Genomic DNA, 13,082 nt, shown 5'->3' with positions numbered 1-13,082 from the left:
TCATTTTAAAGAAATGAAACTCATCAATTCAAATATCAAGATTAAACCTTCTAAGTCAGTCCAGTTCAGAGATATTAATCATTCTACATGCTAAGGTAACAGTAGGAACTTTTAAAAGTCTTTGTTTTCTGTAATTAAATCATTACATTTGTATAGGAGAAGAATACCTTGTATGCACAGTAAACACACTGCAATTCACGGCATATGGTAGTTTAGAACTGAGGTGTTTCAGACAGTGCTCCTTGCTGTAACAGAATGCAGACTGCAAAGTGATCATGTTAAAACTAAAGCTGCCACCTAATTCTTGGCAAAAATTTCAAAACCATACATTGGAGAAAGGACAGCCAGCTTAAGAAATGGTGCTGATAACAGATTTCCATGCATAAGAGAATGAAACTAGATCCCTGTGTCTCACTACACCAAAATCAGGTCACAGACCTTAATGTAGGACCTGAAACTAAAACTGATAGAAGAAAACACATGGGAAACAATTTAAGATAATCACAGGCAAAGACTCCCTGAAAAGCCTAAAGTAGCATAGGAAATAATCCCAAGAAATAAAAAAATGGGCACACATGACACTAAAATGTTTCTACATTTCTATAGATGTATAAATATATACACATACTTGTAACAATAGTATATAAGGAAAAAGAGGCCATGAATTTGAGAAGGAAAAAGGGAGAAATGGAAGGTGCTGAAGAGAGGAGAGCTGGAGGGGAAACATCATAATTTTAACAATTGAAAATTAAAAATGTGTATCATAGGAGAGAAGAATCTACTTTCAATAAAAAGAATGAAAATTGCCGGGTGGTGGTGGTGGTGGTGGTGTACACACACCTTTAATCCCAGCACTCGGGAGGCAGAGGCAGGTGGATCTCTGTGAGTTCAAGGCCAACCTGGACTACAGAGTGAGTTCCAGGAAAGGCGCAAAGCTACACAGAGAAACCCTGTCTCAAAAAACAAAACAAACAATATTAAAATTAAAAATGTGAAAAATTCATGAATTGCCAACTTATATGAGAAAAAAAGCCATATCAATTTTATGAGAATTTCTAAGTTAACAAAAGCCCATACAACAAATGAAACAGTCCCCAGAATGAAGAAGTAGGCTACAGAGTGGAAAAGAAAACCTTAGCTAACTACAGGCATGGCAGGGACTCAATAGCAAGGGTATATAAAGAACTGCCCAAACTAAACGCTAAAAACCAAACTATCCCATCAGTAAATTAGCTGAGAAACTGAATAGACAGTTCTTAATAAATATTTGGAAACATGTTTAATATCTTTATCTATCTGGAAATGCAAAATAGAACTGCTTTGAGGTTCTGTCTCATCCCAGTCAGTATGGCTATCACCAAGAAAACAGAAAAGAACACATGCTAGAGGGGATGTGGTAAGGGAGGAAGCCTTCCTACTCTATCACATTTACTAGAAGTCTTTGGTATCTGTTGTAAATGGTGTTGCTATCTAGATTTTCCAATTGGCTAGGTCATTACTGGTGCCTTGCTAATTTTTTTTTTAATTTTTATTTTTTATTTTCACTCTTCTGTTTGGAATAGGATAGTATCATCTTGTTGAGGCTGGTTTTGAACTTGTTTCTCTTGATGTCCACCTCCCAAGCAGTTAGTTAGGATTGTAGGCATGTGGCAGGACGCGTGGCTCCGCTAATGATTTTTGTATGTTGGTTTTACTGGATTTGCTTATCAGTTGTAATGGTTTTGTAGTGGATGTTCATGTTTTTATATATATGATTGTGACACCTAAGAGTAGACGATTTGAATTTTACCTTTCCAATTTCTGAGTCCTTTATTTCTTTCTCTTGCCTAAGCACTTTGTGTAGGACTTTCAGTATTGTGTTGAATAAATGTGATAAAGATATTCTTGCCTTTTTCTTGTTCTTAGGGCTAAAGCTCCAACTTTTTCTGTTTGATATGATTTTTTTTCATGTGCATTTTTTCACTTTTGACTTTATTGAGGAAATTCCTTCTCTATCTAACTTGTTATGAGTTTGTATCATGAGGGAATCCATTATCACATAAATGCTTCCTTAGTTTCTATTGAGACAATCATATGGCTTATACCCTCATTGCATTGACATGATGGATCGATCATGTTTGTGTATGTGAAAAGCATTCTTTTATCCTATAATAAATCCTACTTGATCATGGCTTCCAATATTTGTGATGAGCTCTTGGATTCTTCATTTTACCTCAAAAAGTCTTTAATTAAAAAAATTCGGTGTGTGTGTGTGTGTGTGTGTGTGTGTGTGCGCGCGCACGCACGTGTGTCTGTATTTATCACAGAGACTGGTCTATGTCCTTTTGCAGCTTTTCTTACTGTTGTATGTGGGGAGAAGATGAAGTCTTGAGTAAATATGTATTATTGACATGAGCACGGTCATGACAAGGACCCAAGGGCATCAGATCAATGGTAATAGCATAGTTTTCCCCAAGTCAGATGCAGACGTATGGCAAACCTTTCTTGATCCAAATGTGGATGTTATGAATGATTGACTTAATCAAAACCAGTGTGTGCAGAAACTATCAACCACAGCTTCCTTCTCGTGGATGAGAACAACTGCACCCTGAAATGGCTCCACTACAGAGACCTCCTGCTGAGATTATTTGTCCTGCAGCCTCCTTGTTCAGCTGTATATTATAAACCTATCTGTTCACTTGAGAGGTATATAAAAATTGCACTGATTCCATGCTGCTGGTGTGTTTCCATCAGGGTACACAGCTACACCAGTCCAAGCTTTTCTGTTCATCTGTCTGTTCTTTATTACCTCATTGTAGCAGTCTAGTCAACTCTAAAGCCATGCAAGTTGGTGAGTCATGTTCTTATCTGAGTTTTGTATAATTGTTATTATAGAACGAAGATGGGAAAATAGGCCTCTTTCAACTTGTTACAGTTTGACAGAATTTGTATTCCTACTTTTTTAAGCGTTTGATACAATTGAGTATACTCAAGCCACTGTTAAAACATATCTTATTAATTGTGTTAACTCACATATTATGATCTGTTGATATTTTTCTATTTTGGATTTAATTTTGGTTAGCTATATGTTTGCAGGAAATATTGATACATTTATTCTAGGTTTTCAAATTTGTTGACATACCATTATAAACATTCATTTCTTATTGTCCTGTGATATCAATTGTAATGTCCTTCCTTCCTTTGCTTCTCCCTTTCTCTCTTTCTTTTCTTTTCTCTCTCTTTCTTTCTCAGGTCTTCCTGTGCTTTCTGGGCTAGTCTTGAAGTAAAGAGTCTTTCCTTCTGTTTTTTTTTAGTCTCCTGAGTGCTGAGATTATAATATATACTCCCATGCCCTGCCCAATATCTCCATTTTAATTTCAGATTTATTTGAGTCTTATATATCTTTTTCTTTGAATTGAAATTTCCAAAATTTTTTGTGGATTTTATTTTATTTTTTTAAGAAAATTATTTGTCATTTTTGTGACTGTGGGAGTCTCTATTCATTTTTGTGTTCTCTTATCTTTGTTGTGGTGTTCCTTCTGTTTAACTTTGTGTTGGATTTTTTTACTTACTGTCATACTTCCTTATGTTCATTCTGGTTGATTATTTAATTTTTTTTTTGAGCCAGGCATTCATTGCTGTAAACGCCTATCTTAGTATTTCTTTAATGGAATCGCATAGGCTTTGATATAATGTGTTTTTGTTCTCATTTGTTTCACAAATTTTACATCTTTTAATTTTTTTTCATTGAACCACTGGTCATTTAGAATAACCCTGTTTAATTTCTTTCTACAGTTCTCAATATTCCTGTTGTTGTCTTATTCTGTTGCAATGAGTTCTAGTTTGCATCCTACTGCTGTGATAAAACACCGACAAAACCAACTTGAGAAGAAAGGGTTTATTTAGCTTACATTTCCACGTAATATCTATCATCAATGGAAGCTGTGGAAGGAACTCAAGCAGGAACTGACATAGACCCAAAGAGGAAAGCTCCTTATTGGCTTGCTTTCTGGCCCATGCAGCTTGCTTTCTTCTGTGGTCTATGAACACCTGTCCAGGGATGGCACCACTCACAGTAGGGGCCCTCCCATGTCAACCATTAATCAAGAAAATTTCCCCCAGACTTGCTTACAGGTCAATCTGATGCAAGCGTTTTTTTTTTTTTTTTTTTTTTTTCCACTTGAGCTTACCTCTTACCCTATGACTCTCATATGTTTCAAGTGGACAAAAACACCACCCAGAGCATGGTGTGAGAATGTACCTGCTATATAACCAAAGTACACCCAGAACATGGTGTGAGAATGTACATGCTCTATAACCAAAGTACACCCTTCCTTGGGTTGTTTTATGCAGGCAGCTTATTATAGCAATGAGGAAAATAACTAATACAAATGTGTTAGGCAAGTATAAACGTTTTATAGCTGGGTGTCCATATCTCTTCTAAGATAATACATTTTTATTTATAATAAATAATAAATTTAAGATGAATAAATTGTCTAACAACTATTTAGTTACATAAGATTTCTACTCCAAGTTTAGTCTCTTTTGTTTCTGAAATTCCCATAAGGTGAACACTTACTCATTTAATTTTTTTCCCTATGAAATTGTGGGCTGTCTTCAACATTCTTGATCCCCCTCTCTCTGATTGGAAAATATTAAGGTACCTATCTTTAAATTACAATAGTCTTTCTTCTGCGGAACTAGTCTGCAGGCAACCATTCTTTATTTCACTCTTTGAGTTCTTTGTTCATGTTTTTGCTCAATTGTCTGTTTTTGTATCCTTTTAACTCACCGGTTCGCTGGGTGGTGGTGGTGGTGTGGGGTGGGTGGTGTTAGCAATTAGAATGTTACTATGTACCCATAGTAGCATCATGATTCCTTTCTTTTTGTGTGTAGGCAAATTCTTCTCAGTCAGATCTTTTACTGGCAGGTTGTGTTTTGCAGTTACAAAGAAAGGGCCAATTACTTTATTCCTTATCTTGGAAGGTAATCTTATAAGGAACCTTAAAGAAATTACAAATGTAAACTTTCATATTTGAAAAGAATTAGTCAGCCTCTATTTTAAATCTTTAGTGTGCATACCCACTCATCAATTTTTTTTTTTTATATCAGGAGATTGAGGGCAGAAATGGGTATGAGCAATTAATCATCACCTTTGGTCATTAACCAATCCTAACAAGATAGGCATGTCAGCTAATAATAATTGGGCTGCTTTGATCTTGTTCCCTGGCTTTAACGAGTTTCTCATTCAGCTATGTGCTTTTCTAAAACTTTACATTGTCTTTTTGGGTATTTCATCTCAAAGCTATTTGACAAAAACATTTTAGTATAACTTTAAGTTATTATCAAAGCTTTGTTTAAGCTATGATGCACCCTGAAACCTGTGAACATATCTCCCAACATTAAGGTTAAAATTTAAACTAGCTGGGCTACTGGACTTAATTGCTTTTTTTTTTTTAATCACTAACCTAAGCCACAGTTTATATGGCTCCTCAATAGAAACTCATGTGTTCTAGCTATGTAACACTTCCTTGTTTATATTTTTTATCATCAAAACTCTATTTAAACTAACATTATTATTACCAGTTAGACAGTATAGTATAAGAAGAAATCATATTCATAATAGTCCACAGGTAAAAATGCCCAGTAGAATGGGATGTTTCCATGAGATAAACACACTACATTACAGGTAGTAGGTATCTCCCCACACCCATTCACACCATGCCAGAGACCAGAGAAAGACAGTGGTGGTGAACATGGAAAGGCACAGCAGAAGCCAAAGACATTCTGGAGTCTGTGATCTTGTGGCCAGGCCTATTCTAGATTCACCCATTAGAGGCTTTCCTCCGGGTGGGCTGACACCTGAACTTCAATTGCCATCTGCTGCTCCTCTGACATGGCCACTGGCAAACTACCATAACTGTGAGCTATAGAAGGAGCAGGTCAGCCACAGCTTGGCTTCAGAGGGTAGGATAGAACAGCAGTTCAGGTAGGGGATATAGCAGGTCATGAGATCTGGCTAGTCATAGAGTGACTAAGGCTCCAGAGTTTGCCAATTACTGTTGCAGTTCTCAGATGGAGATGGACAATAGCTGTCTCTGCTGCAGGGGAGAGGACACAATGTTGCTTTGGTTCTGAAGGAGCTTAGCTGTGTGGATTCCAAGGGAGTTCCCTCTCCTGAACCACATGCCTATGGAGATCACACGGCTGTTCAGTGTTAAAGACAGCAAGTGTTGTATCTAAAGTGGTGATGGTGGCTTTTAGGGTCCTTACATGGGTCTTTTTTTCCAAAGGAAGATCAGGTTCCATGCTGATCCTTGGTGGAGATAGGTTGTAAGGAACAATGGTTTTCCTAGAAACCTAGGAAAGTTTCTGTGCTCCCCAGGCTTTATGCCAGTTTTTGGTATACTCTGGTACTCTCCTGCAGCTGTCAAATAAGAATGCTGTTCATTTTTTTCTTTTGGGCTATCTCTGTGGAGGTAGTGATTACATCTTGCTGATATGATCCCTCCATTTTAATTTTAAGCTTTCCCATGGGAGATGCAATTTTCCTTTATTTTTCATCCATTCATCCATCCATTTATCACTGCATCATCCATGCTTATTATCTATCTATCTATCTATCTATCTATCTATCTATCTATCTATCTATCTATCTATCAGTCATCCTGTTTCTTACCTTTTAACTCCCTTCATGGTGACTTTAGATGAGCAGAAGATCTTAGCTTTAGTAATGTCCAAATTGTTTTTCTCTTTTTAATACTGTCCATTATATTTTAATGTGGCATAAGAAATCTGCCTGTCTAATGGTCATAATGATACTCTCCCATGCTTTATAATAAAACCTTCAATCTTTTCAGCTTTCATATTCAGGCATGTGATCTATCTTAATATGTTTTTGTGTTTGTGTATGGCAGTAGCTAAAGCATTTTAAAGCTCTCCAATTAATTTTGATGACATTCTTTGTTGAGAATATTTGGAAGTAAAAAGATTTAGAATGAGGTCTGGATTCAAGTACCGTTTATGCTACCCATTAACAGAGTCATATTTGTCAAATCCCTCTCCTCACATTAAAGTCATCAAGAATAATAATATCCATATTTCAGGGTTTAAGGGATAATAAGTTGATATTCATTTTAGAAAGATTGACATAGAGTAGATCATTAAATCATAGTTATTTTAATTTTATTTAATTTAAAAATTTAATTTGTAAACATGGGCATGCTAGGTTCATTTGTGATGAAATGTAATTATTGTGATTAGTTAGATCAGGGTTGGCTTGTCTCAACTTTCATTAGCTGATATAAACACATAGGTCATTTGTTGTATTTAGGTTCTTCTAAAAATAAGGTGGTAACGTTTAGGCTAACTTGTCACAGAATGAAAAATAAATAAGATGTGAATTAAAAATGCCTCGTATTTCCCCTGAGAACATAGTCATACTCCCAGGATTGGAATGAGAAAATTCTGAGCCCTCAAGGTGATGAAACCTATTTTCTCTTTGTGGGGAAATTTCTGTCAACGTGTGGATGGATCTGTGGTCAGTACCATGATAGGCAGTGCACTGTAGGGGGGTTTTCCTTACAAATGATACTATATCCACATATTTTCTTCTACTTATTTTAAGTCCCTGGAGTATCTCATGACATTCTATACCCACTTTTACTTGTAAGAGTGAGGCAGATAAATAAATATGTCTATGAGTTTGCCTTATCTAATTCTCTCAGAGTCTCACCTTTAAGTCAAACTGCATAGAAAATTAGACTTGATGGCCTAGGTTCCATTGATGATGTGCTATTTACTGAGAAGGTTTACTTAATGAACAGCAAACCTATCTAATCCTAAACTTTACCTTCTTTACCACAGAGACATGAGTTTATTTAGCTGGTCAGAGTTTAGGAGAACACTTGTATACCTAAGTGGCACATACTGGATCTTGATTTGAATAGTGCTGTGAACTGAGTTGGAAATGCTGGGCACTGGTACAGATGCTATGCAGGTGGTACTGAGGTTTCTCCTTGCCTGCTCATTTGTGCTGCTAGGCAGGATAGTAATCAACAGGGCAAAAGTAGGTTATTTTAGCATCTTAGGTTTATTAACCAAAGTAATTCCAAGACTACTCCTTTACTAATTTTCATCAATTCCATAGATATTGACCTGTCCTGTTCCTGCCTAAAGAGTTACAGATACTCTCTCTCTCCAAGTTGGTACAAAATATGGATATACTAAAGTCAATTTCAGTTTTCTTCACAATACTGGTTAGTTTTTGTCTACTTGACACAAACTGAAGTCACTTTGGAAGATAGAAATTCAATTGAAGAATTGCCTCCATCAAATTGACCTGTGGGAATGTCTGTGGAGCATTTTCTTAATTGCTAACTGTTGTTGGAGAGTGCATCCCACTGTGGGTGGTGTCAACCCTAGATAGGTGGCCTGAGCTATGTAAGTAGCTGTGTAGGCCAGATGAAGCAAGTCAGTACGTAGCATTTCTCCTTGGTTTCTACTTAAGCACCTTCTTGAGTTCTTGCCCTGTTTTCCCTCAGTGACAGATTGTGACTTAGAAGTTCTAAGGTGAAATAAACACTTTCCTCCCCAAGTTGACTTTGGTCAGTGTTTTATCACAGAAATATAAAGGCAACCTAAACATACAAGCTTTGCCATCCTGGATCTTGCTGGAAGTGTGAGGCAATTTGCATTGCCTGATTATGATCACACACACCATGCATGCTTGCCTTCAGGCTTAATTTCAGCCCTAGATATCAGCTGCAGACCTGGCATTTACATTATGGCTCTATTAACAAGGATCCTAGATACTTGAGTGCTTAAATCCAAACCACTATATGTGAAACAACATTCTTCTTACCTTTTTGGACTTCTGGTTGAAATGAGAGCAGTATTCAAATTGTCAAGCCATTTGGTTCTATATTGACTCAGAATACTTAATCTCTGTATCATTAGACATTATTATACACTTAGTGTGCAGATTCATGGGGCTAGGTTTTTTTTTAAAATCTTCTCTCATACAATACATCCTGACCACAGCTTTCCCTCCCTCTACTCTTCCAAATTCTTCCTGTACATTCCCTCTGCCCTAGACCCACTCCTCTTCCTGTTTTCCTTCAGCAAAGAGCAAACTTCCCAGGGACATCAACTGGACATAGTATAGTAAGACAGAATAAGACTAGGCACACACCCTCACATCAAGGCTGGGAGAGGCAAACCAGCAGGGGGAAAGGGTCCCAGGAACAGGCAAAAGAGTCAGAGACAGCTCCCTGCTCCCATAATTTAGGAGTCTCACAAGAACACCAAGCTAAGCAATCATAGCATATATGTAGAGGACCTAATGCAGACATATGCAGGCTCTGTGATTGCTGCTTCAGTCTCTGTGAGCCACTATAAGCCCTAATGTTTCAGTGATTCTGTGGGTTTATTTTAATTGACCAAGATATTTACTTGGTCTGCTTTGAGTATGGATTTAAAGACAATTTTCCAGGTCCAGATGCAAATAAAATCTCTCAAAGCCCCAAATCCATTCATTTTATACTGTGGAGGTGATTCATTTTCTGTCATAGAAACAGTCTGTTTTCAGAATGCTGTTTTCTTCATTTACTTTCGTAGGCTTCTCCATGGTAGCTATACACTAATCTGCCTTCACTGAAGAAGGCTTTATTGCTGAGCAAAGAATTGGAAAAGAGCAAGGGAGGGGGTGGATAAGCTTGGAAATGTATCTCCTCCAAAATTCAGATGTTGTCAGTGTGAAAACACCAATAAAGTAGATCTTCAAGGGCTGATTTATGTGGGCTTCTGTTCATGACTTAAGTCCTTTAAATAAAGTTTTGATCACTGTTTGGGGAGGCTTGCCCTCCTGGTTCTTGCCTATGTGAGGGCAAAACAGTCATCATTTTTCAGGGGATGTGGCTTTACTAGATGTTACTAGATGTTGCATTCTGCCACCATTTTCATCTGGATTCCTTATATCCTGGAAAATAAATGTATTGAATAGATGTATTGTGGGATCATGGAAATAACTGTGGGGCTCTTTACAGACTTCCAACTCTTAGATACTCAGTTAAAAAGCACAAATGAACTGATATGGGGGTTGGTGAACAATGAAAAGCAGAGAATAAGTTTGGGTACAAGGAGAACAAACTTCGATGACACCAGGAGCATCTAGCCCTTGTTGGCTTGCCAGGGCTATCTCAGACGGGGAAGACTATTCTTGGGCCACGTGTTAAATATCTTGAAATATGTTTACAGATTATTACTAATAAAATTAATGAGCAAAGGTAGGTTTGTGTGTAATTTTTATGTATCTGCCACCACAGAAAAGCAAAAATGTTCCCACATTATAATCCTAATTATTTGGTCCCCAATTCAAGAGTTTTTCAAAATTGTCAGTCATGTGTTGTGTCTATGATAACTAACAAGGGAAAAATCTATACATAAAAATCATTTGTAAAAATATTTTTATTTTTATTTATCTATTTTTTTTCTGAGACAGGATCTCACTGTGTTGCCTTAGTTGGCATGGAGCTTGCTACATAGATCAGGCTGGCCTTGAACTTGTAGAGATCTACCTTCCTTAGCCTCCTTAGTGCCAGGATTAAGGGCATGTACCACTACTCTTGGCTAGAATATTTTTATTATAAAAGGCAACAAAAAGATGGTAGGATATTTGACATTGTGTCTAAGAGACTAATACATCAATATTTGATGATGCAGATATAATTCTCAGTAGTTCTCATGGTACTCATCAGATATTTTGGTTCTAATTATATTCTTAATGTGTTTCCTTCTTGTAAATAGTTGTTCAAATGTGGGTATTGCAAAAAAGCAATGGAGGGAATCATATATGTTCACAAAATGAAGGATACTTATTTCTGGGAAGATAGGACCTATGAAACTCTCACAAAGAGGTATGGTCTATCTTTTCCTGCATTGAGTATCAGGTTGGAGCTTTAAGCATTCCATTAGAGAATTGGCAGGTAACATATATGTGTCCCCGTAATTAACACAAATATGCCAAATATATGTCTACACAAAATAATGCAAATATGCCAAAATATTGATTATTTTCCCCCAAATCTTGAAATATGTTTTCAGATTATTACATCAAATCAAAAAGAGAATCTGCATATTTTTTGCTATTTAAAGGATGTGGTTTAGGCAAGAGGTCAAAATCCATAAAGTTACCTTAATTTGATCTTGCCAAAAATGCAATTTCACTAGGAACACTGTTATAATTTCAAACACTGTATTGATCAGATGGTGTTTGCCTTAAGACAGAGGTTTACTCTGTAAGTGGCAAAGTGCACTAACGTGCTAAGCCTATCAATTAGCCAGGCTTCACCATCAATCTCTGGCACAAAGTTTGTTATTGTATCATAAATGACTTGATAACTTCATAAATGTAAAATCTTTTCAACATTTAGCTTCTACTAAGCCATCCTCGGCCCCAGGAAATGATGTCACCACAGCCAGTGTGAACATGTCTCAAAAATTCCTGGAAATGACAATTCTTGCAGCCCTTACAAATTTCAGTCTTGATTATGGCTTCCATTTTGTTATCCTCTGTTAATGCTTTTGAACATTAACTTTCTTTTTTAAAATTTATTTTTTAAAATTTTATTTTTCCATTTTACTTATGAACCACAGTTCCCCCTCCCTCCCCTCCTCCTGCTCACCCTCCACCTCCCCCCGCATCATCCCACCTCCCATCAGCTCCTCAGAGAGGGTAAGGCCGCCCATAGGCATGTCAAGTTGAGGCATATCAAGTTGAGGCAGAACCAAGCCCCTCTACCCTGTATCAAGGCTGAGCAAGACTTCCCTCCATAGGGAATGGTCTCCAAAAAGCTCATGCATTAGGGATAGATCCTGGTCCCATCGCCAGGGGCCCCACAATGTGCCCAAGCCACACAACTATCATCCACATTCAGAGGTCCTAATTCAGTCCCATGCAGATTCCCTAGCTGTGAGTCCAGTCAGTGAGCTCCAACTAGCTCGGGTCAGCAGTCTGTGGGTTTCCCCATCATGATCTTGACCCTTTTGCTCATATAATCCCTCCTCTCTCTTCGACTGGACTCCGGTAGCTCCACCCTGTGCTTAGCTGTGGATCTCTGCATCTGCTTCCATCAGTTACTGGATGAAGGTTCTATGATGACAATTAGGGTAGTCATTGATCTGATTACCGAGAAAGGCCAGTTCAGGGACCCTCTCCACTATTGCTTGGAGTATTAGCTGGGGTCATCCTTGTGGGTTCCTGGGGATTTCCCTAGCACCAGGTTTCTCCCTAAGCCCACAATGGCTCCCTCTATCAAGATATCTCTTTCTTTGTTCTCTCTCTCTCTCTCTGTCCCTGCCCGGACTAGACCATTCAGTTCACTCATGTTCTCTTGCCACCCCCCTTACCTCCTCCCCCATCTCCATGTCCCCAATTTACTCAAGAGATCTTATCTATTTCCCCTTCTTGGGGCGATCCATGTATGTCTCTCTTAGGGTCCTCTTGAGAAAGACAAACACTGTGTGTACTTACACATAAGTGGATATTAGACGTAAAGCCAAGGGTAACCAGGCTACAATCCACAACCCCAAAACATTTGCTTTCTTGATACATATACAATATACTTCATTAAATGTGGGGTGTCACTTGATTCATCTTTTATTAATCTTACAAGTTGCTCTCTTTTACCTGTCATTTCTGGAACACCATCAGTAACTGCCAGCTATGTTGCCAATCAGCAAAGAAAATCACTTTAACATATTTTCTGTTACTGCTTCATATAAACCTTTTTATTTAGTTGCATATTTTAACAATAACGAAGAAGCCATTTCTTCAGTGACAAATGTGTCATTAATACTTCTAATAAAAACAGCAAGGGAGCCTGATCTCTTCTATCAGTGCTGTCGCACATCACCACGAAATAAAATTCATAGTAGTTCTACTCTTCAGTTTTATTTCAGTAGGTTTTCCTTTTTTTCTGTAATTTGACCGATTTTAGTGTCAAACTGATTTTAGATGTATCGTCCTGGTTTTCAGGATATTTTATATTGGCTACACTCTCTGTGTAGTGCTTAGTAAGCTCACTATCAATGAGTAACTTTCT

The sequence above is a fragment of the Peromyscus eremicus genome, chromosome 12 (assembly GCF_949786415.1).
Source record: "Peromyscus eremicus chromosome 12, PerEre_H2_v1, whole genome shotgun sequence".
In the NCBI taxonomy this organism is placed as follows: Eukaryota; Metazoa; Chordata; class Mammalia; order Rodentia; family Cricetidae; genus Peromyscus; species Peromyscus eremicus.
The sequence above is the reverse complement of the archived record's forward strand: the minus strand, read 5'-3'. Positions refer to the sequence as shown.